The 9,878-nt window shown below is 38.8% G+C and overlaps 1 long non-coding RNA gene across 1 annotated transcript in view; it reads right to left on the reverse strand.

Moving 5' to 3' along the window:
• The window catches only part of LOC105721580 (uncharacterized), a 39,830-nt gene extending 39,229 nt beyond the window's left edge, over positions 1 to 601 (reverse strand). The window contains exon 1 of the long non-coding RNA XR_001108368.2: positions 547 to 601. This is a non-coding gene — a long non-coding RNA (uncharacterized LOC105721580). The remainder of the gene's footprint in view (positions 1 to 546) is intronic.
• Between the last annotated feature and the right edge of the window lie 9,277 nt (positions 602 to 9,878).

Raw genomic sequence — 9,878 nt, forward strand, 5'->3', positions numbered from 1 at the left:
TATAATGTGAAATATTTTGGTAGATTATAAAACACAGAACCGCTGTGAAAATATCATTGAACGTACTCTGATTATGTAGGGAAACCAAATCACATGCAATTAGCCAGCAAATGCAATATCGATGCCATACCTACTATTTAATTAAATAACAAATTATTAAATATTGCAATGTTGGCCCTGTAAGCAACTCTACTGGGCTGTTGCTAGGGTAATATTTCTATGTTTCCATATCGTATCACTGATTCCTATCTCTTTCAAGTCACAGGAATAAACTCAGAGGAATTCTATGTTATACATTATTTGAAACATTTGTATAAATCTACACACCTAGGCTTTCCTTTAATCTATATCTAGTCTTTTAATGAAACAAATTATCTGCAGTGTTATATGTAATTTCTTCTGATTTTAGCTAAAAGCAGCATCAGCTGGTGACATAAACAAGAACAGCCACACTGTGCTCCTATCTCACAGCCTGAACTGTGGCCTGATATTGCATCTCTTGGCTCAGACAATTTATTACGAGAATCAAAGGAAAAGCACAGATACCTCTCATCTCATGAAGGGACAGAACTGCTGACAGGCTCACCTCTCCAGATGCCTGTGTCACTCTAGAAGGAAAAGGGCAGTTGTAAAAAAATCTGTCCTCAGAACTTACAAGCACATGTGATCTCAGAAAGACCACAGAACCCATACAGTGCTCTGTATGCAGGCCACGTAAAGGAAGGATATCAGTCACGTGGTTCCTGACCCTACACTAATCTATATCCATCTAACACAAATTCCTCTGAAAACCACTTCCTTAACTGCATTTTAAAATAAATAAAGAAGAGAGAGTCCTCCCTGAGTAGAAATTGCATTTACATACTCAAAAAATCATTATTAAATTGTTCCTCATTGTTTCTCTTGTCACTGTAACCAACACAATTCTCTTCATCAGCTAATAACTCAATATGACTTCAAATCTAAACTTCATATTTACCTCCAGTCTTTGACAGGTTTACAACAATGCTATTAAGTTCAAGAGAAAAACAATATGACAGAAGGAATGTCTTCATGTGTGTATATATATATATACAATATATGTGTGTGTGTATATATACATATATGTGTGTGTATCTGTGTGTATATATGTGCATCTGAGTGTGTGTTTGTATGTGTGTGTGTATATATATATATACTGCCTTTTCTCTAAAATAATAAAACTTACTAAGAGATGTATTTGTTTTCAGCTTTGCCTCTGTAATGAGAGATGTTACACTATGAAAAGCTCAATGGTAATTACATTTCTCAACTGTTAATAGAATGTCAAGAAGAAAGAACAAGAATACATTTTTTTTAAGAAAAAGAATATGGTCTGATGAATATACATTTACACTTTCAAAAAATCTTTGACTCTATCGCTGAAGGAAAAGGTGGTCTTTATTGCAATCAAAGCAGAAGATTAGGTTATGGGTAATATCATTAAGGATGTACAGCAAGTGGAAAGTGACCAGAGAGAGGAAGAATAATAATGAACACATTCCAGGGAGAGAAAGGAAAAGACAGAAGAGGCTTACTTTAATGATATGTAGGTGAAGTCTATTTTGGAAAGGAATACTAATGTCAAGTTCAGCCCATTAAGAAAGACACACTCCGTAGAATAAAAAGAATTTCAGCTTCTGTCGATATGCATTCAGTGACCCTCATACAAGTGGTTTTGCTTTCTGAGGCTTCAGCTACCTGTGGTCAACTTCTGGCCAAAAATAGGTGGATATAGTACAACAAGATATTTTGAGAGAGGAAGAGGACACAGTCACATTACTTCTATTACACCATATTGTTATAATTGTTCTGTGCTATCTTTAGTTACTATTGTTAATCTCTTATTGTGCCTGAAATATCAATCTTTATTCTAGGCACAGTATGAATACATAAGAAAAATCATACACAGGGTATATACAGGGTCTGGTATTACTGTGGTTTCAGGCTTCTAGGGGGGTCTTGAAACAGCTCTCTCAAGGATTGGGGGACCTAACATTTTGGGTGTTCTGCATAACCACCGACTGATACAAGGAATGGGCTGGATAATATTGATTGATCAATTGATTGCTTGAGAACGTGTTACTGAGCCATAAAAGGGCCTCAACGTGCAAGCAGGGGGGGCTCAGGTCAGCTTCCATGGGGGGTGCCTTGGAATCCGGGGCTATGCATTTTGCCCACATGACAGACGGCAGGGTGTGCAGAAGACAGGACCTGCACCAAGGTCTCTGAACTTTACGACGTCCAGTCAGGAATACCAGCGTTTCTGAAGGCGGATTTATTGAGATTCCGAAGAACAATTTGCCTGAGATTCTGTTACAAAGCTGATCCTTTTGCAGACTTTCAGCTGAAATTCATGGCTTCACATATGGGCTAAATGCAAACACATATGACAATTGAAAGTGGTTTGTGAGGGAGAATTAAAAACAATGCGCCGCCCCAGTGTTTGTGACCTCGGCTGGCGGAGATGAAGACCACATCCTCCCCGGGAACACTCAGCTTCAACCCAGACCTCAAAGAATTCGCATAGGTTATGTTATAAAGAAGATAAGCAGCTCACAATTAAAAATTCCAACGACAGAAAGCACAGCATGTAAGAAACAACAGAACACTCAGATCTCAGAAACAGACCACAACAATTTCACCTACAGGAATTATCCAAGACTCAGATTATAAAATAATTCTACTTCTCATTTTAAGGAAACAAGTAGAAGGTTGTAAATATATAAACATGGCACAAAAGACAAAAGCATAGTTTTGGGAAAGAGCCAAATAGAACCTATAGAATTGAGATACATGATACCTTTAAAATTAAATGTTAATGAGTCTGCACTTAATGAGATAGTAAAACACCTCAAAAACACACAGAAATACAAAGATTGATAAATCTATTGTTTTAACAGGAAAGGTTTTACCCACAGATCTCAGTAATTTGTAAACAGAAGCAATTTTTAAGATCAATAAGAATACAGCATTGATGATTTTATAAACATATTCACACATACACATAGAGCAACTTGAATCCAACAATTACAAAATTATACTACAGGGTTAAACATGGCTGTATGTTCACTCTCAAAAACTTCAAGAGAGTATTATTATTATTTAGAGTAGATTCTCCCATCAAAACACAAATAATGTAGAAATAAAAAATAAAAATATAACCATTAACATTTTTGTACTTGGAAATGTAAAGATTAAACTTGTAACCAACTATAGGTCAAAATAATTGTAACGGAAAGCAAAACTTCTTTAATAATTTACCTTACTAAGGAAGAAAAGTTCAAAATAAGTGAGTTAAACATCCCAATTCAAGATTTTTAGGCCAGATACAGTAATTCATACCCGTAATCTCAGCACTTTGGGAAGCCAAGGTGGGACAATTGCTTGTGCCCAGGAGTTTGAGAACAGCCTGAGCAACATAGCAAGGTCCTGTCTTTACGAAAAATGAAAATAAAAATTAACCAGATGCGGTGGTGCATGCCTGTAGTCCCAGGCTGCTTGGGAGGGTGAGATTATAGGATTGCTTGAGCCCAGGAGTTTGAGACTACGGTGAGCTATGATTGTGCCACTGCACTTCAGCCTGGATGACAAAGTGAGACCCTGCCTCTATAAAAGAAAAAAGAAAAGATCATCTTAAATGTATGAAAAAAAAAAACCCAGAAAACATACAAAAGGAAATAAATTGAAAGCAAGAAGTAACAAGATAGAAAACAAAAGTATAGTAAGAATAGATCAACAAATGGTAAGCTGGCTATTTGGAAAAAAATAAAACTCAAGAGATTTATTTAAAATGCAAATAATAGCTACAGATATCAAAAAGAAAAATCATTTTCTGATGTCAAAACGTATTACAAAACCACAGTAATCAAAACAGCTTGCTACTGACATAAAGACAGGCATATAGACCAACAAAATAAAATGAAGAACCCAGACATAGACACTTACATATATGGTCAAATGATTTTAGACAAAGGTAGCAAGACTATTTGATGGGAATAGGACAATCTTTTTAACAAATCGTTTTGGGGAGATTGGGTATCTGTGGTTCATTTTACAAAGCCAGCATTGCCTTGAGACCAAATCCCAAAAAAGATACTGCAAGAAAAGAAAGATATAGATCAATATCTCTGATGAACATAGATGTAAAAAAAATCTCAACAGCCTTAAAGACTCTACTGAAAAACTGTTGGAACTTATTAGCAAAGTTAGTAAAGTTGCATGATATAAAATCTATACACAAAATTTAGGAGTGTTTTTATACATTAATAACAAATTACCTCTGCCCCAAAATTGAGAAGAAAACTCCATTTACAATAACTGCAAAACCATGGGAATAAATTTAACCAAGGAGGTGAAAGACCTCTACATTGAAAATTATAAAACATTGATGAAACAAATTGAGAGTACACAAATAAATGGAAACCCATCTATTATAATTCCAGCAATATTTTTCACAGAAATAGAAAAAACAATCTTAAAATGTATATGGCATCAAAGAAGACACTAAATAGTCAAAGCAATCTTGAGTAAGAAAGAAAAAAACTAGAGACATCACACTTCCTGATTTCAAATTATACTACAAAGCTATAGTAATCAAAGCAGCTGGTACTGGCATGAAAGCAGACATGTAGACCAATGGAACAGACTAGAAAGCCACTAGGATTGGTGCACAAAATTAAATTACAGGGGTAGTCTGTCTTTTTCTGACTTTATTCTTGATTTTCTGTGTTTAGAGGTACATAATACTGTATATAGATCTAACACACACATTAGACTCCAACACAAGACAAGGACAGCTAGTATTAGTCAATTATGCAAATATTTTATGTTTTGAAAATTTTATGATATTTTTAACATTTCTTTAAAATTGTGCTATGCTTGTCATTGAAGTCAAGGTTCTCCTTTATTAAACTGTCTTGCTACTTGTTTCTACTCTTAGAATTTTACTTCTTCTGAATTAGATAGCAGGAAAATACCAAAGAAAAAATGAAAAAGAAAAAATAGCAGTATAGAACGTACTTTCTCCAAATTTTCTGTAACCTCTGCCTTGAATCTGTCCCTTTCCACTAAAATACATCATAAGTGATATTCTCCCAGTTTTCCACAGCAGGAACTCAATTCCAGACGACAGTAAGTCACATTTACATAACGTTGCATCCCTTGCTGGCCATGTAAAGAATAAGGAGTTTTTTCTCATCCCTCCTAGATAACAGTAATACTGCATACTCTACAGCAAGCCTACGCTGACCTTTCTAGTCCTGCTTCAATAATACCAGGTTGGTGCAAAGTAATTTCTGCTTTCTCTATTGCTTTTAATGGTGAAAACTGCAATTACTTTTGTACCAATTTAATATATATCCTGTGGTTGAGATTTCCAATCACAGCAATCTCTCTTCTCCATTCCCAATAAGTCCACTCATGCCTGCACTAACTGCTTGCTACAGAGAATAAATCTTGCTCAAGGATTTCCGTTTATGTGATTCTCAGATGGAGATTGACAAGATCTCCAAAACACTTTTTTCCCCAACTCTAGCATTTTATCAATCTGCTTTACAATTCCAAAGTCTCTGCAGTCACACTTTTTTTAAAAGAGTTACATCTTTAAATGACCTGTGGTTTGTGATTATTTCTGGTTAGGGATACAGGTTTGTTTTGTTTTTTAGCTCACATTATCTGATATGTCTGACCTTAACCATGAGAATGTATCTGGAAGCTCTACCGGGGCAGTGAAGCTACCCTCATACCATGAAGATAATACAGAGTTTCTATCAATATGAAAAGACTTTTTTTCTCTTCAGTCAGACCGATTGGTTTAAAAGAGGCATACTGGGAAGATGGCCGCTTAGGAGGAAGTCGGGATTGCAGCTCCGAGAGAAGGTGCAGGGGGTGAGTGGACGCCGCATTTCCAGATGGACTTTTACTGCCCACAGACCAGGAGATACACAGGAGGAAAAGCCCCATGGGTCGCCAGCACCGCTGGTTTGAGCGGAGTGGCCGCACAGCCTACGCCCTGGGGCGGGGGGCAGTGGTTTCTTATGCAGAGCGAGAGAGACAGAGTTCCCTCTGAGCCAGAAAGGGGAGCTGAAGCAGGGAGCCAAGCCAGGAGACCCCCGGGCAAGGGAGTGCCACGAATCTCAGAGCCGCTGCTTCGGCTGATGCAGCGGCACACAGGGCAGCAGATTTTAACTGCCCACAGACCAGGAGATTCACAGGTGGAGAAGCTCCACGGGTTCCCAGCACCGCTGGTTGGACTGGAGCAGCTGCTCGGCCTGCACCGGGGGCGGGGAGCAGCGGCTCCTTGAACAAAGTGAATGAGACTGCGCCCCCTCTGGGCCAGCAAGGGGAGCTGTGGCAAGGAGGCAAGCCAAGAGATTACCGGACAAAGAGGGCCCCTCTGGAAACACGGCTGAACTCGGGACGGTCCAGCTCTGTGGGGGAGGGGCGTCCTCCATCGGGAAACACCCTGCAGCTCCCGGGGAAATTTTCCGTAACCAAGACAACCCGCCACTACAGAGACTCCGTCACTACAGGGGCGGGCCAGCATAGCGGAAGCAGTTCTAGCTACACCCACAGGACTGCAGGGAAGCTCACACGGAAGCTGGGCGGAGCACACAGCAGCTCAGCGAAGCCTCTGCAGGCTGAGTGTGACTAGACTGCCACCTTGTGGGCAGGGAAAATGGTAGCAACACAGCCGAAAAGCATAAACTGCTAACCCCCTGGGCCAGAACACCTGGGGAGAAGAAAAGGGGGTTTATGAGTTCAGCTGCTGCAGACTTAAAATTACCAAAATCAGAAAGACAGCAACTACAAAATCAATAGGCGGATAAATCCACAAAGATGGGAAGAAACCAGCGCAAAAAGGATGAAAACACCCAAAACCAGAACACCTCTCCCCCTACAAGGCAGCATAACTCCTCACCAGCATGGGAACAAGACTGGACGGAGAATGAGTGTGATGAAATGACAGAATCAGCTTTCAGAAAATGGATAATAAGAAACTTCTGTGAGCTAAAAGAACATGTTCTAACCCAATGCAAAGAAACTAAGAACCTTGAAAATAGACTTGATGAAATGCTAACGAGAATGGACAACTTAGAGAGGAATATGAGTGAATTGATGGAGTTGAAAAACACAACACGAGAACTTCGCGAAGCATGCACAAGTTTCAACAGCAGAATTGACCAAGCAGAAGAAAGGATATCAGAAGTTGAAGATCAACTCAATGAAATAAAACGAGAAGGGAAGATTAGAGAAAACAAGGTAAAAAGGAATGAACAGAGTCAACAAGAAATATGGGACTACATGAAAAGACCTAATCTACGTTTGAAAGGTGTACCTGAATGTGACGAAGAGAATGCATCCAAGCTGGAAAATACTCTTCAGGATATTATCCAGGAAAACTTCCCCAACCTAGCAAGGCAGGCCAATATTCAAGTCCAGGAAATACAGAGAACACCACAAAGATATTCCTCTAGAAGAGCAACCCCAAGGCACATAATCATCAGATTCACCAGGGTTGAAATGAAGGAGAAAATACTAAGGGCAGCCAGAGAGAAAGGTCGGGTTACCCACAAAGGGAAACCCATCAGACTCACAGCAGATCTCTCAGCAGAAACCCTACAGGCCAGAAGAGAGTGGGGGCCGATATTTAACATCCTTAAAGAAAAGAACTTTCAACCCAGAATTTCATATCCAGCCAAACTAAGCTTCATAAGTGAAGGAAAAATAAAATCCTTTGTGAACAAGCAAGTACTCAGAGATTTCATCACCACCAGACCAGCTTTACAAGAGCTCCTGAAGAAGACACTACACATAGAAAAAAACAACCAGCACCAGCCACTCCAAAAACGCACGAAATGGTAAAGAGCATCAACACAATGAAGAATCTGCATCAACCAATGGGCAAAACAGCCAGCTAGCATCAAAATGACAGGACCAAACTCACACATAACAATATTAACCCTAAATGTAAATGGACTAAATGCCCCAAGCAAAAGACACAGACTGGCAAATTGGTTAAAAAGCCAAAACCCATCAGTGTGCTGTATCCAGGAAACCCACCTCACATGCAAGGATACACAAAGGCTCAAAATAAAGGGATGGAGGAAGATTTACCAAGCAAATGGAGAGCAAAAAAAAGCAGGAGTTGCAATTCTCATCTCTGATAAAATAGACTTTAAAGCAACAAAGATCAAAAGAGACAAAGAAGGACATTACATAATGGTAAAAGGATCAATACAACAAGAAGAGCTAACGATCCTAAATATATATGCACCTAATACAGGAGCACCCAGATACATAAGGCAAGTTCTTAAAGATTTGCAAAGAGACTTAGACTCCCACACATTAATAGTGGGAGACTTCAACACCCCATTGTCAATATTAGACAGATCAACGAGACAGAAAATTAATAAGGATATCCAGGACTTGAACTCAGACCTGGAACAAGCAAACCTAATAGACATTTACAGAACTCTTCAGCCCAAATCCACAGAATATACATTCTTCTCAGCACCACATCACACCTACTCTAAAATTGACCACATAATTGGAAGTAAATCACTCCTTAGCAAATGCAAAAGAACGGAGACCATAACAAACAGTCTCTCAGACCACAGTACAATCAAGTTAGAACTCAGAATTCAGAAGCCAACCCAGAACTGCACAGCCTCATGGAAATTGAACAACTTTCTCCTGAATGTTGACTGGATAAACAATGAAATGAAGGCAGAAATAAAGATGTTCTTCGAAACCAACGAGAACAAAGACACCACATACCAGAATCTCTGGGACACATTTAAAGCAGTCTCTAGAGGAAAATATATAGCAATAAGTGCCCACATGAGAAGAAAGGAGAGAACTAAAATTGACACCCTATCATCAAAATTGAAAGAGCTAGAGGAGCAAGATCAAAAAAACTCAAAACCTAGCAGAAGACAAGAAATAACTAAGATCAAAGCAGAAATGAAGGAGATAGAGACACGAAAAACCCTACAAAAAATCAATAAATCCAGAAGCTGGTTTTTTGAAAAGATCAACAAAATAGACAGACCACTAGCCAAACTAATAAAGAAGAAAAGAGAGAATAACCAAATAGATGCAATAAAAAATGATAAAGGAGATATCACCACAGATGCCACAGAAATTCAAACCATCATCAGAGATTATTACAAACAACTCTATGCACATAAATTAGAAAACCTGGAGGAAATGGATAAATTCCTGGATAGTAGCCTCCTCCCATGCCTAAACCAGGAAGAAGTCGAAACCCTGAATAGACCAATAACAAGGTCTGAAGTCGAGGCAGCAATTAAGAGCCTACCACCCAAAAAAAGCCCAGGCCCAGATGGTTTCACAGCCGAATTCTACCAGACATACAAAGAGGAACTGGTACCATTCCTACTGAAACTATTCCAAATAATGCAAAAAGAGGGAATCCTTCCCAAATCATTTTATGAGACCAACATCATCCTAATACCAAAACCCGGCAGAGACTCAACAAGAAAAGAAAACTACAGGCCAATATCCATGATGAACATAGATGCAAAAATCTTCAATAAAATACTGGCAAGCCAACTACAACAGCACATCAAAAAGCTTATCCACCATGATCAAGTAGGATTCATCCCGGGGATGCAAGGCTGGTTCAATATACGCAAGTCTATAAATGTAATTCACCACATAAACAGAACCAAAAACAAAAACCACATGATTATCTCAATTGATGCAGAGAAGGCCTTCGACAAAAATCAACAGCCCTTTATGCTAAAAACTCTCAATAAACTAGGTATCGACGGAACGTATCTCAAAATAATAAAAGCTATTTATGACAAACCGACAGCCAATATCATACTGAA

The sequence above is a fragment of the Aotus nancymaae genome, unplaced genomic scaffold, assembly GCF_030222135.1.
Source record: "Aotus nancymaae isolate 86718 unplaced genomic scaffold, 86718_ANA_hifiasm-v0.15.2.pri h1tg000090l, whole genome shotgun sequence".
NCBI lineage: Eukaryota > Metazoa > Chordata > Mammalia > Primates > Aotidae > Aotus > Aotus nancymaae.